This window comes from Pleurodeles waltl, chromosome 1_2 (assembly GCF_031143425.1).
Source record: "Pleurodeles waltl isolate 20211129_DDA chromosome 1_2, aPleWal1.hap1.20221129, whole genome shotgun sequence".
NCBI classification, from domain to species: Eukaryota; Metazoa; Chordata; class Amphibia; order Caudata; family Salamandridae; genus Pleurodeles; species Pleurodeles waltl.
The window spans coordinates 1,304,741,129-1,304,768,543 of NC_090437.1; positions in this window are offsets into that span (position 1 = coordinate 1,304,741,129).

The window sequence follows — 27,415 nt, forward strand, 5'->3', positions numbered from 1 at the left end:
TCCTGTAAAGGTACTGTTACAGTGGACTCTGCGTGGGTTCTGTAGTGGGCCTGCCCTCCATCATGGTCGGCCTGGATTTTGAGTTTGCACCAGTCCCTCTTCTCCTCAAGTAACCTTTTTACTGCTATAGACTTATAAGCACTTTTTTCACATTTAATCTTTAAAAATTCACATCTCAACTTCTAATGATTGGATTTTTGTCATTTCAGTCTTGTTTTACTCAGATAAATATTCTCTGTTGTTCTAAACTGGTGTTGAGTCTTTTGTGTGGTGTCTTTCACTGTGTTACTGTGATCAAGTGTTGCACAAATAATTTACACATTGCCTCTTAAGTTAAACCTGACTGCTCTGTGCCAAGCTACCAGGGGGTGAGCACAGGTTAATTTATGGTGTGTATCTGACTTACCCTGACTAGGATTGTGGTCCCTACTAGGACAGGCTGCATACATTTGCCTACTAGAGACCCATATTCTAATACTATATATTTTTTTATGATCCTCATTAATAAAATGCCTTTTTTATTATTCCAGGAATTCACAAAGGGATTTATGTTGGACGTAAACAAATTCACTACTTTTAATTACATCACCGTACCTGCGGAGAAATCTGTAGTAGTAAATTCCACTCAAGGCGTGTGAAGAACAAGTTACTTACCTTTCAGGCTGCTTCTTTTTGGTAGAAAATCTATCAACCACAGATTCCTCACCTTAGAATATTCCCAGTCGTAATACTGATGAAAGTCTCCTTTGAGCCCCTTCATAACTGTTCTCTGTGTCTCTTAAACATCAAGATGGTTTTTCTTGTGGCCATTACACTGGCCATGAGGGTCAGAGAGCTTCAAGCTCTGTCGATTTGCCCTCTGTCCACCAGCTTTTTCCCAGATAAACTGGTGCTTCAGATGCTTGCCCCTAGTCTGCCGAAGGTGGTCACCTCCTTTGTAGTCTGTCAAAGCATCACGCTGCCTACTTTTTTAGTTCCACCTCATCCCTCTAAGGATGAGGAGGGACTCCATCACCTGGGCCCAAAGAAAGTTCTCTTTCTACATTGATCACACCAAAGAACATTGGGTGGACAGTCAGCGTCAGGTTCACTGGAGAAAATAAGGACAAGACTGTGAAGAAACTGAGGGGCATATTTACACTCTGTTTGCGCTAAAATAGCATCATTTTTTTTACTCTATTTCAGCGCAAACTTAACTCCATATTTATAGTTTGACGCTAGACCCATCTAGCGTCAAAATATTAGAGTTAAAGTAATTTTTTGCCTGCAGAAAATTACCTTGCGTCAATGAGGTGCAAGGTAGGCGTTCCCAGGCAAAAAATGACTCTAAGGCCCAGGCGCCTTATTTATCTTCCTGTGCACGAATGGTGCACGGGAGGGAGGTGGGCCTAAATAAGGCACTAAGCTTGCTTAGCGCCATTATTTAATGGCTGGGTCAGGGCAGGCGTTAGGGGACCTGTGGAGCTTTTTCCATGGTCAGAGACCATGGAAAGAGCCCACAGGTGCACTTCTCTAGCCCCAGGGACACCCCCACCCGCACCAGAGGGACAGCGGAGAATGGAGGACCCCATCCCAGGTAAGTATAGATAAGTAGAGATAAGTAAAAAAGTTTTATTTCTCTAATGCCATAGGGGGACCTAACCTGGGCCCCCCACCATGGCACTAGGCTCAATGGCCATGCCCAGGGGACATATGTCCCCTGGGCATGGCCACTGGGCTGGGGGGCATGACTACTGTCTTAACTTAGACAGGAGTCCTGTCCATGGGGTTTTAACGTCAGAAAATGATGCCAGTCTTGTTAGAGGCATTATTTATGCCTCTGCCCATACTGGCGTCATCTTTTGACGCTAAACCCTCTGTTCCCCCTAAGCCTCCCCCACCCAGCTAGCGTCCTTTTTTATGACGCTAGCCGGGCTTTACCGCCGGCTACAATCATCCCATACATATGACGCCCGGTGTCTTGGGATGGCGCTATCCGGCAGTATACAGGCCCTGACCATCTCTCGATGGACTGTACTCTGCATTAACATCTGCTACATATTAGCTAAGAAGCAGCCTCTTGCAGGCTGGCAGGCTCATTCCACCAGGGCCAGGGCTGCTACTACTGCATTGGCACACGGGGTACGTATCCTGGACATCGGCCAAGCTGCTACATGTGCATCATTCCACAAGTTTAAGAAGCACTACTACTTGGACAGTTAGGTCAGTCGAGGTGACATTTCCCCCACTCGGTCTTCCAGGACTTTTTGATTAAGCCAGTTCACAGACCCTTCTCTGGGGAGGTATTGCTCGGGAACCTGTTCCAAAGTGAGGAATCTGTAGTTAGAAGTCTATATCAGAAGAACAAGCTACTTGCCTGCAGTAACATTCTTTCTGGTAAAAACTTTATGTAACTGCATAGAGTTACATAGTTACCCTCCCACCTTCCCTGCTCTGAAAACTGGGCTCTTCAACGAAAAGATCGTATTAGACACTGGTTCAACAGTGGTTTTTACATGGCTCTGCGTTTTTGGCCCTGAAATAGCCACAAATAAATAGATATTGTGGTGGCACATATATTGGCACTCAACCGTCACTTTCAACATGGATGACATTAATACGGAGCTGTTTGGTGCCACCTATTGGCAGGCACAGGTACTGCTCAAGGTTTTCTGGATCCAGTCTCATGTCGGGGAATATTATAAGGTGTGGAATCTGTAGTTAGAAGCCTCTATCAGAAGTGGGTGTTCCCCACCAACTTCATGACTTGGAAATTTGAGAACGCCTACAAGTATGTTTGGAGTATTCCAAAACTTCAATCCAACCTCTTCCCACCCTTGAAATGGTCAGAGATTTAGTCCAGCCAACGGCTGGAGTAATTCTCCTTCCAGGATACTAAGGGGAAAGTATTAGCCCCAGATTTGCTGGTGTTTTGTACAGAAAGAGATGTTCTCCATGGAGGAAGATTTTTTCCAGGAGTGCTACTGGGAATGTTTGAGAATAGGAAAAAACATGAAAGAATGTTCAGATGGAGATTCACATCTGTAAATCTCCACCTGTATTTTTATATATATATACAGTATATATATATGTATATATATATATATATATATATATATGGACTCCTTTGTTATTGTGGTTAACACTTGCAATTAAGTGTCCAAGTCTTGTTCTGTGTATATTTGTATAACGGATTTGAGTCTCAGAAGCATATTTGCATTTTGTTTACCTCCTCACATTTTCAACTACCCAGCATTTACTAAAATTCATCAGAAACTTTTCCTACCCGAAACATATTACCTAATTTCCAGATTCTGACAACTAGATTCCAGCTCTCTGGTTCTGTAGTCTCTAAAGTAGATCTTCCTATAAACCAGATGCATTTTTATGACTGCATGTCTAACCTATAAAACTGTGAATGTGCATATTTGGAGGCTTATTTAGAACCAGACAGGCAGCCTAACAGACCGCGAGGCCAGCCGCATTGTAGCCTAATTTTTTGGGCTTCTTTACAAAAGAAGTAAGGGCCACACGCACAAAAGTTTAAAATACTGAGTTCCTAATTGTGATCTCCTGCAAACGGCAATTAGGAAATCCCTATTTGAAATGTATGAAATTCACTTGGGTTTCATTTGTGATTCCCAGTGGGTCACAAATAGACCTAACTCATGAACATTAATGATGTAGGTCTTGTTTTGCGAGTCACTGGGAATTGCAAAAATCACAGTGATGGTGGCCTGCTGGGCAATCTTTTTTTTTTTTAAATACAGCCCGTTTTCATTAAAGGAAAACGGGAGTGTTTAATATAAAATAATAAAAAGTTTTCTTTTCATTTTTTGAGAGTAGAAGGCGGTCTGCGGCCTGTTCTTGAAAAATGCTTTTAGAAACATTCACAAAGGGGAAGGGGTACTTTAGGGACCCCTTCCCATTTGCGAACAGGTTACCACCAATTTGAAATTGGTGGTAAAATGCGAATGTTTTGTGACCGCATGGCATTCGTAAAACATTCACACATACCACTGCGTTTTGGTATTAGAAAGGGACCCCCTCAACAGGCCCCTTCCTAATACCGAATCGCAAACCCAAATTGCAATTCGGTGACAGGTTACGGAATCACTCTTTGGGTTTCGTACATGTCAAAAAGCCTTTTCGCTTTCGCAAATGGGCAAATTTTATGAATCAGCCCATTTGCGACTGGCAAAAAAGTTTGTACATGTAGCCCTAAGTGAGGGTGCATCATGCTTCACAGCACTGCCACAGTGATAATGTCTTTTGAATAGATTAGTTGCACCTTAATAGAAAAAGTGGGTGGCATAGCCTTGAGATACTATGCATCAATCAGCTAGAAAACCGACCAAATCACAAAGCTTCAATATAACTGCACCTGAGTGTGAGTAAATCCTCAAACTGTCCCTTCTCTTTCCTAGCATGCCTTCCTTTTTCCTGCATGCCTTGGAGCCTTACTTAATATGGTGCCTTTCCTATGGAATTCTATGTTATGTTCCCATTCCAATATGGTGTCTTTTACTTCCTGCCGGTCACTTCCTGTTCTTTGGGTATATAAGGTGTGTGATTCCTGTCCTCTTTGCTCTGCAACACTTCCTTTGGGTGGTGATATTCGCTCCTGTTCTTCTGCATCAGATATTTGATATTTTTGAGCCTGTTCCAGCTTTTTTCTTTGTCATTTTTGCCTTTTTGTCCAGATTTATTTTTACCTTTTGTTTTTTTGTTTCAGGAGTTCCTATTTGAGGTTTTTCCTCTTTTGGGGTTTTTCCCTTAGGGACTTCTTCTGGAGGGCACGGACTGCCTTTGGCGTTCCCTCCCTCAGCAGCACCGTGGCTAACAGAAAGGGTCGCCCCTAATTGGGCCAAGGCAGAACCTATAAGAAAAAGAACCTCGCCACATTTCCAGTGGGCCACAGACACAAACGACAAGTAGGTTGTGACACAAACTATTCCTCATTCTACCCAAAACAAGTCTTGTGAATGACTGTGATGAAGCACCACCTGCGCTAAACAGTCAGTTTGGGACACAGTTGAATCCAGACTGTGATCGTTTCATTCTGAGGCAGGAGGCCCACGAGATCTGATCAGTGATTTTTATGCCCACCGCTGCATGCCTGTCAGCACATGCAAAGATGCATCTACCGAAGAAGAAATAAGAGCCAAGATAATCCTGGGATGCCATTCGTCGAAACAAGATGACATTACCATCCATGCTCACCCTGGAGCGCTATCATGAACTGTCAGTGCAACAAGCGTCCCACACGGAGGCGCCAGTAGCAACTTGCCCAATTAAAACAGAGCCAGTAGAATCTTTAAATGAACTGAACATCTGGGTACTGTAGATGGCAGTGAGGAAAACTCCTAAGCACTTTCTCGCCAATGAGGAATGACGCAAATTGCTCCGCAAAAGGAAAGACATGCTCAGCGTGCGGAAAAACCAACCATTTTGGTAAGGTGTGACAGACATCCATGGCCACCTAATCCTCCACCAATTGACACACGGTATGTGGCTAGTGCACCAGCAGCCACATTGGACAGGGGCAACAATTTGTATAATAGTGTGACAAGACCATCACCAGCTAAAGGCAACACTGCCTGCATTGAGAGCCCAGATGAAAGTGTACATATACAGCACCACATCACCACTTGACATTGCCCTCTACCTTTTCAACCACCATTTCTTAGCATCAAAAGGTAATCATGCCCAAGCTCTTTGTCATACACAAGGACCGAAACCGCCTCCTCAGCTGCAAATCTGTGGAGTCACCACAACTAATAACCTCCTCCTTTTGTGTGGGGAAATGTGGTCGGGAAAGACTACGCTGATATCTTGGAAGGTATTTCGCCTAAAGCTGAGAGTGGAAGGCCGCATAATAAGCTAGTTTAGCCAGTGAATCTGTGAGAAAGCAGAATCTCTTCCAACACATGTGAACAAGTAGGAAATAAGAGAGTAATCCTGAAGCAGCTGAATCAAATGTGAACGTAGAACACCTCACTCCATAGGTCTCACCAAATGTATTTGTTAGGTATCAAAGCTAACAAAGAAAGTAAGACTCTGCGCAGACATGAGATTGCCAAATTGAACTATAAAGAGAGACTAACATATCCCACCAACAGTTACCAATGTGGTAACAGAAGCAAATGGGGGAAGTTGACCGCAAAGCAGGGTACTACGGAATCTCGCTGGCCAAACCAACTAGGTACATTACTACGTTCTATACCAATATTTACCTCAGATGACACAAACTTCTAAACTTCGACTGATCAAGTGCCACTGAACTCTTTCAAAACTGTATACGAGAACCCCTCCATGGAGTAATAAACTTGATGGAGTAATGAACATGAACATTGATATACTGCTGTACACAACTTCCATAGAGAAATCTCATGATTGCCACATAGCATTACTTGCCTGAATTCGAGAAAGTGGGATTCCCATTCACCACCAGCAATATGAGTTCTTCCAGCAGGAGAGATTGAGTTCTGTGGTTAAAGGTTCACCATTGAAGGTATATCATCAGACACTGAAAAATAAGCTATAGTAACGACGCCTCCTCATCTCAAAACATTGCAGAGGCTTGTTGTTTCTTTGGAATGGTCATGTACTTTGGGCATTGCATACAGAATTTGGCAGCAAAATAAAACCACTGAGCGACCTACTTCAAACTGGCAATGCTTGGATCTGGTCTGAAGCATAGGAAATATTGTTCCAAAAAATCAAAGATGTGTTGCCATAAAGTACTACAATTCAGCAGTGCTGGCCATACTCTCTGTTGATGCCAGCCCCATGGCCTAGGAGCTAAGTTGCTTCAACATCAGCAGAATGGCCAATGGGCACCAGTAGCACACACCAGCCATGCTCTCACGGCACAGAGGAGCGATACTCCTATATTGAAAAAGAAGCAGTAGAGACCCTGTGGGGCTGTCTTTACTTCCACAGTTGTGTATTTCCTCTGTTTGGCAGAGACTGCGTACAATTTTGTCAAAAGCGTGGAATGTTATTTTTGTAACCACTTTTAGTAGTAATTTCACCCAGAGCTCAGGGTAAGAACCACCCCAAGATACGAAACAAATGGATCAGCACTCGTGACCCAAGGACTAGACTGAAAAGGGCTGCACGTGCTCCAGGCAGAAGAGTCTAATCTGGTTGTGGGTCTCTTTGGTCCTGCAGAGGTGCACAAGGGGAAGTAACCAGGGGCGTTTTAAGACATGGTCAATGTGGGCACTGGCCCAGGGGCCCAGCCTTTCGGGGGGGCCCTGATGAAGATAGCTCTGTGCCCAGATTACCTTGAATACTTATTCAACAAATTCTTTTAAATATATTTTTCCTTTATTTTCAATGTGGATGATCTGTGGGAGTTTAGAATGCACTTTTTGCTGATAAATCTTGTGTCGATTTTTGCTGCAATATCTATAAAAAAGTTTATTTTAGACCAAAACGACCTCCCGTAGGAGAAATGGAAGGGGGGGGGGCACATATATTATTTGCAGTAATATTAGTGAGCGCTCTGTGTTACAGTATTGAAAACACGTGTCACATCCCTGAACATCAGATGTAAACTCTTAGAATTTGGAACAACGTGTCAGTGACCTGGCAAAAGAGTGCATGAAAGAGCTGAATTTGGATCATAAATTCAAAGCTGTTTCGAACACTGGCCCCCAAAATATTTGAACCCCCAAAATTCTCATGGTGTTCCTGGAAGTAACAGCAGCGGGTGCAGGGTAGGAACGGGGCAGTCAGGACATTTTGAGCAGGAGGGCTCAGGGCAGGGGACGGGGAACAGCTGATGAGCAAAGCCAGTGCCCTCCTAGCAATGGGGTGCCCCATAGTGTACCGTGGCTATAAAAGGCTAGTGACGCTGCCCATGTTTTTTTGTTCTTTTTAAATCTTTCAGAGCCTCACACTTTTTTTTTCCTTGAATAAAATTGTTGGTTTATTACACTCTGGACTGCTGGTTCAGAGCTGGAAAATGGAAGGTGCTGATGGGAACAATTTGCAAATATATGCATTATTAAAAGCGGTGTCCACAGCTGCAGTCTGTATTACTGAGCATATGGTCCCTGCCATCCATTCTTTGGGTCTGACGCCTGTGCCTTTGTGGGACCTAATGTGGGCTTGGCCTGGCTTGGCTTCTTGTGACTTACTCGGTCAGATTCAATACCTACCGGATGGTTCCCTTGCCACTCCCATTGTGTGGCACCAAGGATTTTGCCCCCCACGCCCCTAAGCATCAGCGCACACAATCATGTGTATGCACACACACACACACGCACACACGCAGATATGCATGCGACCGCACATATTTATCTTCAGCTGCTGAGCTGCATACATCCTATCATTTTAGAAGAGGGAAGATGGACATTTGAAAAAACATAATTGGGAGAATGTATTTCCCCCATTGACTTCTATTGAAGGAGGGGCAATTTTAGGCACGAGACTGCAGTTGCAAAGCCACAAATTCCGGTGTTTGTCTCCTGCCTGAATCGGGTCTGTTGGCATGTATGTGAGCTGTAGCCTAACTCCTGCTAGTGCTCAAGGCCACCTCTTTTGTCCCTCCTGCATCCCGTAGTGCTCCCCTGGAGGTGAAAGAGAAGGTGGGAGTGGAACAGGCAGCCAAGGGGGCTTGGATTGGGACAAACTAGGGTGCTTTGTTAGGAGAGGGGCGCGGGGGCGGCGTGCAGTGGCGTAATGAAACTTGAGAAGGCCCCCCTGCAAAAGTACATGGAGGGCACCCTCTCCCCAGCTCACCACCTCCCACTTTTGCTGAAGGGGCCCCTGCAGGGGCTACGGGGGCTTATGCTACGCCACTGGTCATCGGGTAGTCTTTGGGTGGCAGGAGGAGGAAAGGACAGATTGAGCACCTTCAGGGGTAGAAGAGGAGCTATAGACAGGCAGTGGATTCCTATTCTTGTTTCTTTTTTTCTAGTACTATCCCCTTGCTAGAAAGCCCACCGGAAGGACTCTTTTTCCTCTCATTATGCAGGCGGAAGGTTTACTACACACGCATAGTAGCAAACAAGTGAGAACACAATACTTATGCCAAGGCGCTGCGTCAAGCTCCCTCCCACCTCATGGCTTTTGATGCTATGGATTCGGGCCAACATTTGCTAAAGCTTCGTGCCAGGTTTGCATTACTTTTGTAACACAAAACCAGTGCAAAGTGTTATGATGGGATTCACTATCCAACACAAATCAGGATTTGCACTGGATACTTTCCCAAAGTAACTCAAACTTGCGCTTTGCACTGCTTGGTGTTGCTTTGCATCGTGTGTGCAACCACCCATGATTTTTGATGCAAATCCCTATCGACAGCCTTCGTAGACAGGGATTTGCTCCAAAATCTTATTCCTCCTTGAGGCAGGCGTTACAAGGGGAAATGTTTTCATTTTCCCTCGCTTTTCCTACTTCCCATTCATTTGTGCTGCACTGTAGAGCAAACATACATGCACCAAAAAACCCTCTTTCAGTACAAAAACTATTCCCTACAGAACAGACGCACATTTGCACTATGGCACCAGGATGCCTGCATTGGCACACGGCAGCCTAAACTGCACCAGTGCAGGGAAAGAGTCAAGCAATGCAGTATCTTAGCAGAGGTGGCGCTGTTCTGGTCTCTCTCTTTCACACAACACAGTGATGCAACTTTAGTTGTCTGAATCTTGCTTAATTGAATCTTTCCTAAATCTAGGCCTTGATCTCTTCGATTTTAGATCATCTGTTTTAGAACAAACAAAACAGATCTGCTTTATTGATGTCTATCTTTTTTTTATAATATATTAGAATCTTCATTGCAAGTGGGAATGTCACATCTGTACTTCCTCTGCATTAATAGTATAAAGGATACATTTTAAGTTGTTTGGGGGGGGAGTAAAAGATGTTGTCACATTTACTGTTGAACTTCATCAGTTCTACCAGGAAGACATCTACTACTGGAAAAAAAAAAATTCTATCCCAAGCATTCTTTTCTTCTGTTGCCAGAATCACCCACTCTTTGGCAGCAGAAATAGTGCTGGGAGTTCCCGTGTTTTCCAAGTATGTTGTAATTAAGCATCTGTCAGGCAAGGGAAGGTGAGTAATTAATTAATATTTCTTTATATTAGAACAGGGTACCTCTGTTGAAGGACAACAGAGCAAATAGAGTGCTTATGGTGGCATCAAGCCCACATTCTAGGTGTTGAGAACACAACCAGTTGTCCACCCCAGACCTGGTTCGTCAACGTGGGCTGCTGCTCACGCTCCAACATGGTTCCTGGTCAAGCTAATGCAGGATATATGTCTAAATTTCATATACAGAAATACCATCTCTCATAACCATTGTGTCCCAAATATGACCCCACTGGGTGTAGAAGTTCTACTACTTACCCCAAAATTAGATATCTTAATGTACATAACTATGTTTTCTGTTTAGATTATGTGAGCACACAATACTGCCCTTGTCTAAGACTCTTCACTCATCATCTTGCATCAGCAATTATGGAAATGTAATCCACCCCAGAGAGTTCCGATGTACTGTCATGTTGCTGTGTTCTGCACTTCTGTCATAAGGGCTTATCATATCAGCCGGTGAAGAACATCTATCTGGAAGCCGCTGCTGCAATATTTCCTAGGGGTATAGAACAGATGTTGTTGGAAACTGAAGTCCCTGTTTTCATTCAGTGTAGGTTTTACCTGGCAGTGGACTGAGATAGCCTACTCAAGAAGAAAAGTCAGGTCAATTTATTAAGAGTTAAGGAGTCCATGAATCAGTTCTTTTTTGGCTTTCACTTAGAGACTGTGAGAATGAAGGGAAGTCTACAAACGTCAGGATGGGAGCCTGGCTATACACTGTGCCATACATGTGTAGCACTCAGTACACATTAGCCCACCCTAAGGGAAATGAGGATAATTGCTCCAACTTTGCGTATTATTACTTTGTTGAGTACACATATGGAGGCCGGTAAGCTTTCCTATAGGAGGGGCATAGTCAGGGGACAGTAGAGGTTCCCAGGTCCACCAAGAGTGCTGGTTGCCCTAACTTGTAACACTTGCATGTTGCCCATTCATTGTTCCCTTCTTGTGAGGCGTTGACATTTGTTTCCTGGCAATTTCAACGCACCGTACGACAGAGGAGCAAGCAACTTCAACAGAACTTCAGCAAGTGGCTACAAAAAGGTTTATTGTGGTCAGAATACTGACCTTCAGCAATATCAACTCCACAGTATTAACTACTACCATATTTTGAAGATAATTAGATACATCTATGCTTCCCCATATTTACTTACCTTGACTACACACGATGGGGTAGATTTTCAAGCCCCTAACGCCGCCTTAACCCTGCTTTACCATCATTTTTATGACGCTAGGTGGCATTAAGGGTGGCCATTCCTCCATGCCACCTTTACAAAGTGGCATAATGCATACATTGCCACCACTTTGCAACCACTTGTGCCACATTCTGCCTGCGTCAGGCATGATGTATGCATGGGGGCGTTCTGGTGCAGGGAGGTCCGAATAAATAGCGCAGTGAAGTTTACAAGATTTCACTGCACCATTTTTTCTGTCATTTTTAATGCCAGCTCAGGGCACAGTAATCTATAAGCCTCCGTGTGCTTTGCTGCATTAACGTCAAAACATTTGACGCTAGGTCAGCAAAGCGCAGCAGCAGCACCAAAAATGTTGACGCTGTTGTGGTAACGACCGCCATGGTGCGCCGTATTGTAAATACGGGACAACCATGGTGTTGTTAGGGGTGTGCAGGGTGACACGAGAAAAGTGGTGCATCTGGACCGATGAGCCACTTTCTTTAAATATGCCCCTAATTATTTATACCGTGGAGACTATATAGCAACAGATTGACTCTGTACCTAAATATTGAGACTGAAAACCCTTACATTTACAGCTACAAATTGTCTCAACTTCTGGGAACACCTATCACTGCGGAAAAACCATTCTGTAATCCTAAGGGCCTGATTTAGAGATTGACAGGCATGATGCTTCATCCTAAACGTGACAGAGTGCCCTGTCCGACAAACCCTTGGTCCATCCGCCTCATTTATAGACGTGCAGACCTAAGGTTTTCCACCAAAGGAATCTCCTTTGGCACGGCAGACAGAAAGCTTCATCTGGAGGCTCAACAGAGTAGGTGGCATCCGAGGAAGAACATTACACCGTCCACCCTGTTTAGGGTGGAAAATGTATTTCCTGTTTTTTCTGTACATCACTGCCAGGCAACACCTCAGGGTGACGGACTTAAAAAAACAATGAGGACTTCCACGCCCTGGGAGAAAACTTCCAGGGAGTAGGGATCATTAGTTATTTGTTTTTCAGATACAAACTCGTACTTTGGGAGTTTGTTTCTGAAAAACAATAATTTTGAAAAAGTTTGGTGAATGGCTGTCAAAACAGCAGCCGTCCACCAAATGATTCGTACACTAAAAGGTACCTCAACGACAAAGGTTCCTTTCAATGTAGTTTGCTTTTAGCCACTGTCTTTTTGGGGGAGTTGACGAGGGCCCAGCAACTTTTCCGATAAGGAAGTTTTACAAAAACTATGACAAAACAAAACAAGCACTGACAACGCCAAAAGGCTGGCAAGCCAACACCCGACATATTGGGTTTGCAAATGCCTGTTTTGGATGCAACTGCCCGAGTTGTGTTTGAAAATTTGCATATGGCTCAGATTTAAAAAACAAAGCACCACCAAAATAGACAAGACATGGCAGGACAAGTGACTTTTGGTATGTGCTCAATAAAGAGGTTGCACCTCTCCAAGTGTGCCAAGAATGTATCCCTGATTGTGAACTGACAGGCCCGTCCCACTCCACCAAGGAATTCTGGCTTCTTCATTAAGTGGAAAACAACCCTGTGATATAAGACAGATGGCTTTCAGAGCAATATATTTGCATGTTGATAGACTGTTTCCTTGATTAGGCAGTATTTAAAGGGGCCAGCAGCACTGTATAGGAAGCATTGCTCTCCTTGCCCTGTCCTGCATCTCTAACAATCTACCACAATGCTAGAATGTTGCTTCGTTTGAGGACGTCAGGTACAGTTTTGAGCAAGGCCGGACTGACCGTCCCAGGCAGCAGGCGTTTCCCCAGGAGGCTGGAAGGGTGGGTGGCCACGTTTGTTACTGGAGGGCCTGCTTTGTAGCAGTGCAGCAGTTTCAAAAACACTGCGGAGTTCCTTGTATATCCAACAGTTTTTAGGCAACAATAAAAGTGCCAAGATAAGTCTGGTGATTAATGTACCTTCAGGAGAGAGATGGAGTCTTGTCTAGTGGCAGTTTGGCTCATGTAAGGTAGCGGAGAGAGTTACTATGGCTGCTGCAAAGAACTCCTGCTATGCAGATCACAGAACAGTATTTTATGTGCATAGCTCAGTGGGATACTGCTTTTGTCACAAAGATCCTTTTGTTTCTGTTTAGTTCATAAGTTACAATCATTATCTAGCACAATGAGCTATGAGCTGCCATCAAAGAGCTGCATGTAAACAGAATGGTACAGGTTAGAAAATTATGGGTTTTTACCTAGTCTTTGATTATCCTAATTTTGCTAATCCTAGTATTGCTGTTTGGGTATCAATACATTGTTATTAGTAAAGTGAACTCTAACCACTGTGTTACATTCTGAACCTTGAGTTTATTCTTCCCCAGACGAAGCACTCTTAAAAAACGCCTATCGTATGGATGACATGTGAGTCCTACACCTTGTAGTCCCCTTTGTCAACATTTTCTGTACACTGATTTACACATGTATGATTCATTGGCCCATATTTATACTTTTTGACGCACAACTGCGCCAACGCAGTTATGCGTCAAAATTTTTACCGCCGGCTAACACCATTCCAACGCACCATGCAGGCGCCTTATTTATGGAATGACGTTAGCCGGCGCTGCGGACTGGTGTGCTTAAAAAAAAATGACTCACACCAGGCAGCGCCGGCGTATTGGAAAATGGAGGTTGGGCGTAAAAAAATGGGGCAAGTCAGGTCTGAGGCAAAATTCAGGCCTCAACCCGATTTGCGCATTTGTTTTTGACGCACAACCCCCATGGGAATGACTCCTGTCTTAGCAAAGACAGGAGTCATGCCCCCTTGCCCAATGGCTTATGTCCCCTGGGCATGGTCATTGGGCATAGTGGCATGTAGGGGGGCCCAAATCAGGCCCCCCTATGCCACAAAAAAATATGAAAAAAAATACTTACCAGAACTTACTTACTTCCCTGGGATGGGTCCCTCCATCCTTGGGTGTCCTCCTGGGGTGGGCAAGGGTGGCAGGGGGTGTCCCTGGGGGCATGGGAGGGCACCTCTTGGCCCCTTCTGAGCCCACAGGTCCCTTAACGCCTGCCCTGACCCAGGCGTTAAAAAACGGCGCCCATCAGGCTGTGCGCCGTTTTTTAAGGCCTGCCCCCTCCTGTGCGTCAAAATGACGTCACAGTATAAATATGGGGCACAGGCCTTAAAGTCATTTTTTGGAAGGGAACGCCTACCTTGCATATAATTAACGCAAGGCTGGTTCCCCCTTCCAAAAAATGGCGCACATGGTGGAACTTTGACGCCCACTGCGTCGGACGTCAAAGTATAAATATAGGGCAGGGTTTGCACCGAATGTGCGTCAAAAATTTTGACGCACAATCGGCGCAAACGGAGTATAAATATGCCCCATTGTGTCTGTATATGCGATGTAAAATGCTCCAGCCCCCTACACTGTTAAGAGAGGCGCTATAAAACAAATGAAATACATGTGAAAGAGGGGCACTGGGGAGATGAGATGCTCTTTTAGAGGGTGATGGTGAGGGAATCATTGAAGAACCCCAATAATGATTGCCGTGTCTGAGTGCACTGTAAAGGTCATCATTTAATATGCTTTAAAAATGAATACAATTGAATATATAATGAAAAATGTGTTGTAGCATGTACCGTTTTGCCATTTTTACCACATTTTCTTGGGGAAAGTACCCCCCAAGCCGCATTGTACTGGTCGGCTCGCTGACTATGCACTTTATGGGGGCTGCTCGAACAAAATTTGCCAGCGCTACTATGAGTTTCCAGTCCGGCCTTGTTTTTGAGATGTACTGTGACATCATTCACTTTAAGGCCGCTGTGATGTGAATGCAGGAACTTGCCTCTGTATTTCTTGCCACAAAAGGGCTGTCATGCGACAGAATGTGGTGTAATGGTCAGAGCTGCTGACTTTGGTGCTGTGGAACCAGGTTTGAGTTTCGGAGCTGGTTCAACATCCTGTGATTCTGAGCAAATCACCTAATCTCCCCGTGCCTACAAAAAATGTGCCCTTGTGTAATGTAACTGGTGCTTATGTAAAGTGTTCCAATACCTTTGAGACGAGATTACACTCTAGAAAAGTGCAACGAAAAGATTAGAACTTCTGAGCCGCCCTGCTACTGACTTTTGGTCCAACTGACAACTATTTCTGGCACTTAAGTCTAACTTACATGTGCAGAGAGGCATGGGTTTGTGGAGACAGTGGCATAACATCACCCCTCCCCCGCTGCCGCATTGCGCGGGGACGCCCTGTGTTCCAGAGGGACCACTCACATAGCTGCCAAGTTTTCAGATTGGTTAGACGTGGCGAGTAGGACTGACATTTCACTGTTAATTTGTGACACGTACTGAGATACATATAACAAAAAATGTGACCTCTTTTGTAAGGTTATAGTATAAGAGTGCAAGGTCACTAATACACACATACCAACATGTGGAAACTTAAAGGAGATAGATTTTGTAAAAAACTGGGGATAAATTAAATTTTCCATTAACATGAACTGCACTGTTAAGCATCCTGCCTCACCAGCCCCTTCAGACAGGCATTTAGCCTGCCCACCACCTGCTGTGTCTTGGGTTTAGAACAAATTACAATGCATGCTCTAGACTCGGGCAGCATAGAACTGGCGCTGACACCCATGGGAGAATGATTTTGAAACAGGAGTGATAACATGTGAGCACTAACGGACGCTTGATATTTGGAATCGCTATGCAATAGGCAGACCACCTTTTGAATACATATAGACTGTTTGATACATATTAGTTTTATTTTTTATTGCAAATGTTATATAGCGCAGACTTGGTCCAAAGTACTGGATTGCTTTAAATGAGCATCAGTTACCTTACAAGAGGACACATTTCTTTTTAGTAAGCATGGGGAGACTAAGGCCCATATTTATACTCCTTTTGCACCAAATGTGCGTCATTTATTTTTACGCAAATTCAGTGAAAACCTAACTCCATATTTATATTTTGATGTTAGACACGTATAACATCAAAATATAGGAGTTTGCACAATTTTGTGGATGCGTAAATGAGATGCAAGGTAGGCGTTCCCATCCAAAAAATGGTGCTATCCCCATAGCCCCATATTTATCCCTGTGCTAAAATGACGCACGGGTGAGAGGAAGGGATAAATAATGGTGCTAAGTTTGCTAAGCACCATTATGTAACTCCTTGGTCAGACCAGGCGTTAGGGGACCTGTGGACCCATTTCATGGTTAAACGCCATGGGGTGGGTCCACAGGTGCCCTCCTCAAGCCCCAGGAACACCCCCACCCCCGCCAGAGGGACACCGGAGGATGGAGGACTCCATCCCAGGTAAGTATTTTTTAAATATGTATTTTTTTGCAATAGGGGGCCCTAACCTGCGCCCCTTGCATGGAACAGGGTGCAAAGGCCATGCCCAGGGGACAGCTGTCTCCTGTGCTGGCCATTGGGGTGGTGGGCATGACTCTTGTCTTTCCTAAGACAGGAGTGATGTTTTTGGTGGTTGTGTGCCAGGAAATGACGCTAGTCTGGTTAGAGGCATTTCTTTTTTGCCTCTAACCAGGCTAGCATAATTTTCTGACACACAACCCACTCCTTCCCTTCCGGCTAGCATCTTTTTTGAATACGCTAGCCCAAGTTTAGCGCTGGCTTGCACCAACTATTAATACGTCACCCGGCTGGCGTTGTTAAATGATGCAAGCCAACGCTATACTTTTTGGTGCAAAACTGCGCTCCCACAGTTTTGCACTAAAAAGTATAAATTCGGCCCTAAGTGCCAGATATTCAAATGCCTTTTGCATTTCTTAACGGGCTGAATCACAATTGCGTCCTGTTAAGAAATGCAAAACAGCCTTTTTTTATGTACAAAGACCTTTAAGGAATCACAAATAGAGAATACCTATTTGCGATTCCTATCTATATATTTCCTATCTGCGATTTCTTGGCACATGTACAAAGCATTTCCTAAGTGCAAAATGAGTATTTAGGAAATGCAATTAACATCGACTTCAAGTCGATGCTAACCATGCGATTCATACACTGCAGGAATTGCTATTAGGGAATCTTTATTTTTGTACATACCATTTTGCATTTCCTAAGTAGTGATTTCTAAAGAATCGCTATTTAAGAAATGCAATACAAGTATTTCGTAGATCTGACCCTAAATCTCTCATGTTGCGCACAGTTTTCAAAGAAGTTGGCTAAACAACTCTAGCTTTTACAGGACATTCATGAAGTATTTGAGAATTTCTTTGGTGCGCTAAAAAAGTATGATTATTCCCAGCAAATAGATGACTCTGCCCCTGGGAGCTGTTTCATTTTAGGGGAGTGGGGCATGAATGTTCCCACTCATCCACTCATGGACCTTGGCACGTTCCCAGATTTATCAACACTGTTAAGCCTGGAAATGCATCACAATGCTACGCCTTACCAGGGGATACGCAACAAGAGGAAATATCCTTATTTCTCCTTTGTTTCCTATTTCTAAGTGTGCTGCTTTCTGTAGTACACTTAAAAACAGGAACATGCCCCTTCCTGCACCAAATCAATCCTACCTGCAACAGAGGCACCCTTGCCCCATGGTGCAAGGGTGACTGCATTGGCCCTAGGTAGCACATTGTGCACCACCACAAGGAAAGGACAGGAATGAACTGTATCATGTTAAATATGGTGCATTATTCACCTTTCCCTTTCACTCAACACAGCAAGGTGGCCTACTGTGCGAAATAATTACTAATCTGCCCCTAAATGTTACTACTGGGCCAGCAGCACTTTTTGTGCCACGCACTTATGTATCCCTTAATGACATGTTTCAGGACAGCCACTGCAGCCTGTGTGCATTTTTAAACTGGCATTTTGACCAGATAAAACAAATCTTTTGCCATGCCTAAACCTCCCTTTTTAATACATACAAGTCACCCCCAGGGTAGTCCCCAAACAGCCTGCAGGGCAGAGTGTATTGTATTTAAAAAGTTGGACATGTACCTTTAACTTTTATATTTCCTAGTAGTGAAAAAACCCTAAATTCATTGTTCACTACTGTGAGGCTTACCTGTCCTGTAGGATAACATTGGGTTGCCTTATTACATTTAAAAAGTGATAAAGTTTGATTGGGAGCAGGTAGAAATCACTCATTTGGACTGAAATGAATTGTAATCAGAAAGTTTCCATTTTCCTGTCCTAAACTTTCTGATACCTTCCATGACTTTTCAGCTGCCTGGCCTGTTAATTGCTGCCACCTTAGGTATAGGGTTCAGACAGTGAACTGGAAGACAGCAATCATGCCCGAATGGAAGGGGGAGATGTTCCCTGCCCCACTTACATTTCAAAGAAGCTGCCCCAGCACGTTTACACAAAACGTGACACCAGGCTTTTATCACCATAGACATCTGGGGAGTTGAGCAAGAAAGAAAGAAATTCCAGAACCATCTCTGGGAGGTGCAGGGGTAAGGTGGATTACTAGGAGTTCCTTACAATTTAAAGCCGGCACCAGGTATAAATACTGGGCCCTCAGACCCATTCTTCAGTTCACTCCTGGACCTGCAGAAGGCAAATGAAGGACTGCCTTGCACTTCGGAGGACTAACGTGCTGCCGGAAGGCTGCCTTGTTGCTTGTAGGACAGAGGACCACCTCCTTGAACCCAGGACTACCAGAAGGACTCCAAGGGGCAGCTGGCTGACATTCTGTTCTGAGTTATAGGAATGCAACAAACTCCCAAGAACTCCCTGTACCTGCCTCGATGACCTGCAGCAACTGGTCTTGGCTGGACCTGCAACTGGATCTGCCTGAGCCCTGTTGGCCTTTGCTGGTGTGAGTTCCCAATCCCTAAGAGGTGCCTTCTCAGGTCCTGGACCCATGGCTGGTGTCAGTTGAGCTCCTCTTGTGAAAGCCTGAAGTTTTGAACTCTGCACTATGAGAAGGTAGCTTTTTCAGAGAGACTAACCTGGGCCCTGTATCCAGCCCACACTCTATTGCGGTTGCCCTGAACTTGTGACTTTGTCTCAATCTAGTGCAACCTGATACCCTCAGTTGGTGCTTTCTGCTTCTTGGTGTTATTTGTACTTAATCATTTAAAATTGCATGTCTCTACTTGTACTGATTAGAGTTCTGTTGTTTTGGTCTCATTTTATTTATCACATTTTACTATTTTATCCCTAAAGAAAGACTTTTATAAATGTGGGCCTCCCCACCCTTCAAAGTACATGGAGAGCCCTCTCCCCTAGGTTCACCACCGACCACTTTGCCCCACTGCCAAAAAATCAAGCATATCAAACCAACTCGTCCCAGACCCAGTCCGCATACTGTACCACGCATCTGGGGTTAGACTAACACATTTTAGTGTGGTGGTCTGCATCTCTGCACTAAAGTGCATAGCCATGCATTTGCACCCCTTCCACACCACCTGCTTGCTCTGTGCAGCAGCCGGCCAGGAGGCTGAATGGATGATACCGCGGGGAGAGCCAGAGAAGCACACAGCAGTGCAGTGACTGGAAGTGTGCTTAACCCAATGGTGTACTAACTCTAAACAGAGACCTAGCACATTTTGTCCTGATGCCAAGGCATCACATGCACCAACCTATCACATCATCCGGGTGTCAGACTCAGTGCAGTAGCCCCGGCAGCAGTGCCATAGGGAACCTCAGGGTCAGCACTTCCACACCAGTGTGTCAGTGTTGAATACTATGGGGCATATTTACAAGAAAGTGGCGAATCATAGATGATGCAGCACTTTTCTTGCACCCCCCCTACCTGCACCTAACTACACCATGATTGCTCTGTATTTCAATACGGCGCACCATGGCGGTCGTTATCCCCACAGCTTCAAATTTTTCGACGCTATTGTAAAGCTTTGCTAAACTGCAATCAAAAATGTTGAAGCTAGTGCAGCAAAGCACAGAGAGGCCCATTAAATATAATGGGTGCATCATTTTAACGCCTTAAAATTATGGAAAAAATGGTGCAGTGAAATGCTGTAAATTTCACTGATAGAAAAACAACAGTTGATGGACGGAATGTAGACCAAATCAAACAACCCCCAGTCACAGATCTGGGTTTAATCCATCAGTTTTTTTGCTCACCATGCCATTCCAGTTTGGACCCAGCCATATGCAAATCAGTCTTGACCCTGTTCCCCATGGGAACAGTCCAGCCCGAACTGCCAGGCCAGGTCCTACCTGGACCAGAAACAAGCATCCTGGGACCGGTTTCTGGGTATCATCCCTCGTCAACCAGGCTAGCTTGAATCTTGTGGCATAGTGAGCACGGGACCCACGTCTGGGCATACCCTTCCCACTTGGGGTGACAAATGCAAAAACAACAGTTGATGGACGGAATGTAGACCAAATCAAACATTCACCCCCAGTCACAGATCTGGGTTTAATCCATCAGTTTCTTTGCTCACCATGCCATTCCAGTTTGGACCCAGCCATATGCAAATCAGTCTTGACCCTGTTCCCCATGGGAACAGTCCAGCCCGAAATGCCAGGCCAGGTCCTCCCTGGACCAGAAACAAGCATCCTGGGACCGGTTTCGGGGTATCTCCCCTCTTCAGCCAGGCTAGCTTGAATCTGGTGGCATAGTGAGCACGGTGCATAGTGAGTAAATTTCACTGCGCCATTTTTTCAGCCCTTTCTGTGCTGGAACACCCCCTTGCATACATTATGCCAGACGCAGGCATAATGTGGCGCACAGGTTTACAAAGTGGCACAATGCAAGCATTGTGCCAATTTGTAAATATGGCATGGCAGAAAAGCCACATTAACATAAACAAATGATGCTATGGTGGGGCTAAGGTGGCGCCAGGGGCTTGTAAATATGGCCCTATATGCTGGCCTGGTAGTCGGTAGTCTGGGCAAGTTGCCCTGGCACCCCATGCGGGCTACCTGGGTCAGATACCATAACAGTCCCGATCCGTTGCTGTTGCCCTGCCCAGTCATTATACCTCAACTCTCCTCCCCTGTTACTTGTTTTCAGGTAGGCCGGGCCTTTACAACTTTCCCAAAATTGTAGTCTCCCACAGTTGTGGAGTTAAACCTGAAGCCCAATGCCCTGCTTATCTTTCCAGAGCCCCCCGTTCTTGCTGTTTTTAACTAACCAGAAGATTGCTCTAGCAGCCCCTGTGCCGGAATGTGCAGCCCCACCAGCACCGGGCCCAAAGGTTAATACTGGCTGTGCGGCAATACGAGCTCCCTTCGAATTCGCACATACTCATGGTTTTCTAGTGAACACAGGGGCACATTTACAAGAAAGTGGCTTATCATAGATGATGAGACACTTTTCTTGCCTCCCATTGAGCCCTCCTAATAACACCACGTGTGTGTCATATCTACAATACGGCGCACCTTGGCGCTATTGGGGCGCTCTGGTGGATTAGCACCAAAAATTATGGTGGTAATCCACAAAAGTCAAGGGAAGCCCATTGAATACAATGGGAGCGTCACTGTAACACCTGCCTAAGGCAGGCGTTAAAAACGATGCAAAAAATGGCACACTACAATCTTGTAAATTTCACAGTCCCATTTTTCTGGCCCTCCTAACGGAGGAATGCCCCCCCTCCTGCATACATTATGCCTGGTGCAGGCATAATGTGGCGCAAAGGGTTACTTAGTAAATATGGCGCACTGAGAATGCCTCTTTAACGCCACATTAGCGTAAACCAAATGACACTAATGTGGCACAACGTTGAGTTTTTAATGTAACACCTTGTCAGGCCATTTAGTAATGTTCTGAATAACAGCTCGGATTGTCGCTCACATTAATATTTAAAGTTTCATTGACCTGGTAAAGTTGAATGTCTGATTTTCTCCTACCGGAATCAGAACATGTAGATTGGGGTTAATTATCATTATGAGTATTATCTTTAGTAGCAACATCACTGGTAGAGGGTTGTAAGTGTCCCGCCATCTCTTCAAGCCCCCCCCCATTGACCAGTAAGTCCATCCTGACCAACGCCCTACTTACGACAATATCTGATCTGCTCTAATATGCATAGACGTTTCCCGCGTCTGACTGTCGGCTGCCCAGCACTCACTTTCCTTAATCCTTCGTATACAACGCATTACCTCCTCGCACAACTTCCTCGGCCAGTCCCTAACTTATGCGCAGTCCTCTGCTCCCGCTGATATTGATAACCATAACCAGCCAGAAAATACACCTAATATGGCCACCCTTATACCAACATGCCATATAACTGGAAGTTCCCCCAACCACATCCCTGTTTTGTTTGTCTGTGACCCGTATTGATGCCTAACACCATCTAGCCAAGGTGAGTATTTTTTTTTGCGTGTGCGGTTCTTCATGGGGACTTGCTGCTCATATTATTATTGTTTCCTTTGCTTTTGGACAAAACCTGCTCTAGCAGTTTTTCTTAAATTCATATATAGGGAGTCTTACTGAAGCACTGAGCATTCGGGACTTGCACACAGGGATTTAGACACACTGGGCGGTCCTTTTGTTTTAAACGGCACGCGGCATCTGCGTGCTCGTTAGGTCGAGCATTGCAGCGCGCACGCGCTGCTTTTTCGACGTGTTGGTGTGTATCTGGGCTTTTAACAACGCCCACCTTACGCCCATCACTACCACTCGTTCGTGGGCTTGCCCTTCAAAAATCCTTTGATTACATTGGTAAATGGTTTACCTTTGTCCCTCCTTGGGGAGGTTTTATTACCACCTTGGCCATCGCCCCTGTTACATGTCTAATTGCACTTTTGCCGATAAGTTCAACTGTGAGCGAACTTCTTTTCCTTTTGTGTATGTCTTCACGCTGATGCTCATGGCGGCATGGCTGTGAATTGGCTCCCTTATGTGAAAGTGTTTTACTTTCAATTTTCAATTTATGTGGCAAGAAAAGTCGGGTTAAGAGTTTATAACGCTAATAGCTCTAACTGGAGCAGATGCAAGACCCATTGCATTGCAAATGCTTGTTTTTATCATGTTTCCGTGTTGTTGACTTCATTTGCTTCTGTGGAGCAGTCTGCCCTCTCTGTTAATGGCCGCCTTGCATCTTCTCATGAGTCGTGTGGTGTACTTTGGAGGTGTTGCTTGGCCACAAAGCCAGTTTCAGGAAGTTTGTGCTGGGCTTGTTTACGGCATTATGAAGCGCGTGGAGCAGGAAGCTGTGGAGGTTGAGGGGCAGGCAGGGGATTCCTCGACCCTTCCATTAATGGAGATGCTGCTAACTATGATTACTGCAGCAGTTGAGGCTTCGATGAGGACCTCGTAAGGTGCCTCGCTTGGACCTCGCTTGGACCCTGATCCCTTGCCAGATGATGGTGAGGAGGATGTCAAGGGGAGATTTGTGCAAAGGAACAGACTTAATAGACGTACTGGCTCATATTAGAAACAATTTGTGGTTTTCTGCTCCTGTGATGGCTTCTACAGAGGGGGATTTTCTGGTGCAGTATCATCGCCCTGAACCTGAATCCCTTACTTTGCACAGCTCTGTCAAGAGAGTATTGACCAATAAGTGGAAGGATTTGGAGCGCCAATCTTTTACTCGTTTCTTGCTGAAGCAGTATCCTTTGGAAGGGTTTTCAGAGGAATTTCCTTTTACTGTTAAAGTTGACAACCTTATGGCAGGTTTTTCTACTCAGGGGTGGGTCCTCTCTGAGGATGCCCTTCCCTCTGAGCCTGTGGACAGAAACATTGAGACTGCCATGAAGCATTCTTATGCTGCTGCTAACTTTTCAGGCTGGGCTAATGCCTATTCTTTGAACACTGTGAAGTCTTTGCTATGGGACTTTCAGGTGTTGGCTGAAAAGATGTCAGAAGGGTCTGATTGTTCCTCTCTTCTTGGGGCCATGGAGCAACAGGTCAGACATTTCTTTTCACAGCTTATGTGTATCAGCGGTAGCATCTGGGGCGGCAGTTTCAGCATGCAGGAATATGTGGTTGCGCTCATGGTAGACAGCTGCCTCTCAGCAGGCTGTACTTTTAAAATTACCATTCTCTGGGTGCAAAGTGTTTGGTCAGGAGTTGGAGGATCTGGTGAAAAAGACTTTTCAGAATAAAAAATTGATCATCCCACTTAAACGCTGTCGGTAAGGGTAGGCGTTTTGCAGAGCTTTTGGTCAGAGCTCTACCAGGGATTCCTCTCAGCCCTTTGAGGCATGAGTTGCTGCAGGCGCGCCTTGGGTTATGATAAACCCCGGTTCCAGCATCACTCTAGCTTCACCACCCAGAACCCACCGCCCAGATCCAAAGGTATGGCTATGCTGCATTCCTGCCAGTGGGAGGCCGGCTTGAGACTTTCAGCCATGTTTGGCGGATGACTGCTTCAGATGCTTGGGCTCTGGAGGTCGTGTCCTGCAGCTACAAGATTCTCTTTGTCTCTCTTCCTCCTCCTTCTTTCCGGATCACTTTTGTTCCACGGAATCCTCTGAGGAGAAGCAGCCTGCTGGAGGGTGTTCAGTTGCTGTTGGAAAAGGGTGCAATTTTAGTGGTTCCCACAGGAGAGGAAGGCCGGGGGTTCTACTTGATTCTTTTTTTAATACAAAATCCTTCAGGGGCTTTCCATCCTGTGCTGTACTTGAAAGGGGTGAACAGATTCATTCCTCACCTGCCATTCAAAATGGTGTATCTCCAATTCATCATGCTGTTGATTGATCCAGGGGATTATTTGAATTCCATAGACCTAAAGGATACATACCTACACATCCCCATCCAATCAAATTCCCATCAGTTCCTCCGGTTAGCAGTGGATAACATCCACTACCAGTTCAAAGTTCTGCCCTTTGGCCTGTCCTCCACCCCCAGGGTCTTCACAAAGGTGGAGATTCCACTGGTTGGTATTATTCATTGCACAGGAATTTAGTTTTTTCCATATCTGGATGATTGGCTCATTGCTTCTCCTTCTTCCTTTAAGGCACAAGAAGATATCCAACACGTTTGTGCGATCCTGGAGAAGCACAGGTTTCTTCTCAACCTGAAGAAGTCCCATTTGTCCCCTTCACACCGGCTCCAGTTCACTATGGCGGTGTTTCATATTGATCTGGGGCAGGTGCTTTTGTCAGACAAGCGACGGATACGACTGATGTCTCATTTGGAATCTCTGCTGGATCAGGCTACTGCTCCTGTGAGGACTTGGTTGCACACTCAAGAAGAGATGGCATCGACTCTGGCCATCTGGAGCCACTTACATTTGTATCCTCTGGTTCCCCGTCAGCTGCAATATTGGGATCCACTGTCACATGGCTATGGGTTTCTGTAACAATGTAGGCCAAGTAAAATCTGCAGTGGTGGTTGGTGGAGGGCCACCTGCTCCAAGGGTTTCTCCTTACTCCCGCCTCTGTATGCACAGTGAAGACAGATGCCAGCAAGGTGAGCTGGGGTGCCATTTGCCAGTCTCACTCAGTCGAGGGAAAGCGGCTTCATGCACACGCCTCCCAGTCGTCCAACTGGAGGGGATTGGTGGCTGTCTGGATGGCTCTTCTCACGTTTGCCAGTGTGATCAGCTCCAGGGTGGTTTGTGTCCAAGCGGACAACCAGGTGGTTTGTGCCTACATCAACAGACCGGGGATTATGGGGTCTCTGAGTCTGAATCTTGTGGCCGGGAGGATTTGCTGTTGGGCAGGGCAGAATCTATTAGCTCTCTCAGCAGTGCATCTTCCGGGGAGGGACAATGGGCCTGCGGATCACTTGAGCCATTATTGTCCATCCTCGGTAGCCCTATGTCTATATCCTCTCCTGTTTTATCAGATCACTTTGAGGTATGGAGCCCCGCGGCTGGATCTGTTTACAACAGAGTCCAACACTCTTCTCCCCTCCTTCTGTTACCTGAATACCTCTCAGACCACATGGGCAATGGACACATTGTCAGTGAGGTGGCCAGCGGGTCTCCTTTATTGTTTTTCTCCCTTCCAGATGATATCCAGGATAGTGTAGAAGATTCAGTAAGGCCAATCAGATGTTCTAGTAGCTCCAGGTTGGAGCAGGAGGTCTTTTTTCCCCTACTCATTCAGTTGTCTGTCTCGCCCCTGTGGCAGTTCCCTTGTCCCCATCCCCGCTGAGATCCCCCCGTCTGTCTCTGGAATCAGTGAGGCAACTGAGATTGGGGGTCTGGCATTTGAAAGGATGAGACTCATTTCACAAGGTTTGTCCCTCTTCTGCAACCTTGTCTAGGTGGGTAAAGCTGGCAATCACAGGGGCTTATGATTCTGTGGGTCGACAGCTGCCGGCTTCTGTTCAAGGCAGGTCTACCAGAGGGATGTCGGCTTCCTGGGCAGCATAAAGGGGGCTTCGATCCGTGACATCTGTTGCGCTGCCATGTGGGTTTCCCTCATACCTTTATGTCCCCCAATAGGTTGCAATTGGGTGGTTCTTCAACCATTTTTGCTTACCATGTATTGTCAGTTGTGCACGATGTCTGATTGCGGTGTTCTGTTATGATTAAATAACTGGTGCTGCACTTATGGTTCAGGGTGTGTTCTTTTTGGTGGGTCACTTCTTGAACCAAAATGTGTCTGCTTTGGTATTGGCTCAAGTAAGGACTGGAAGAGAAAGAAGTATGAGGAGGTAATGCCCAGTTACTTACCAGTAAACTTCATTACTCCAAGTACAGGTTTTCCTTGTCTCAGTCCTGAATCCCCCCCAACCCCGTCCTGTATTTTGGTTCTTCAAGCTTGGATATGTCAGGATGTGGTTGAGGGGGCTTCCAGTTATATGGCATGCTGGGATAGGGGTGGCCATATTGGATATATTTTCATGCTAGTTAGGGTTATTAATATCTGTCGGAGAAGAGGACTGCTTATGAAGTAAGGACTGAGACAAGGAAGACCTGTACTCAGAAAAATGAAGTTTACCGGTAAGTAACCGGACATCACCACCCATAGTACTGTCAAGTGCATGAGGGGAAACTAGTTGGCGCTACACAAGAAAACGGTTCCAGTACTTTTCAGCACAGATCAAGGTCATGAACATGGCCTTTCCTTCTGGAGCTAAGTACATGTATGTAGATCTAGATACCACTTTCAGGGAGAGGATGTGGTGTAGCAGACAGATCTGCTGGTCTTAGGAGCCTGTGATTCTGGGAAAATCACTTAGGGCCAGATGTACATAGATGCAATTTTGCATTTCCTAAATAGCGACTCCATAGAAATTGCTATTTAAGAAATTCAAAAAGATATGTATCAAAATACCAATTTCCTAATAGTGTTTTCCTACAAAGTAGGAATTGCTATTAGG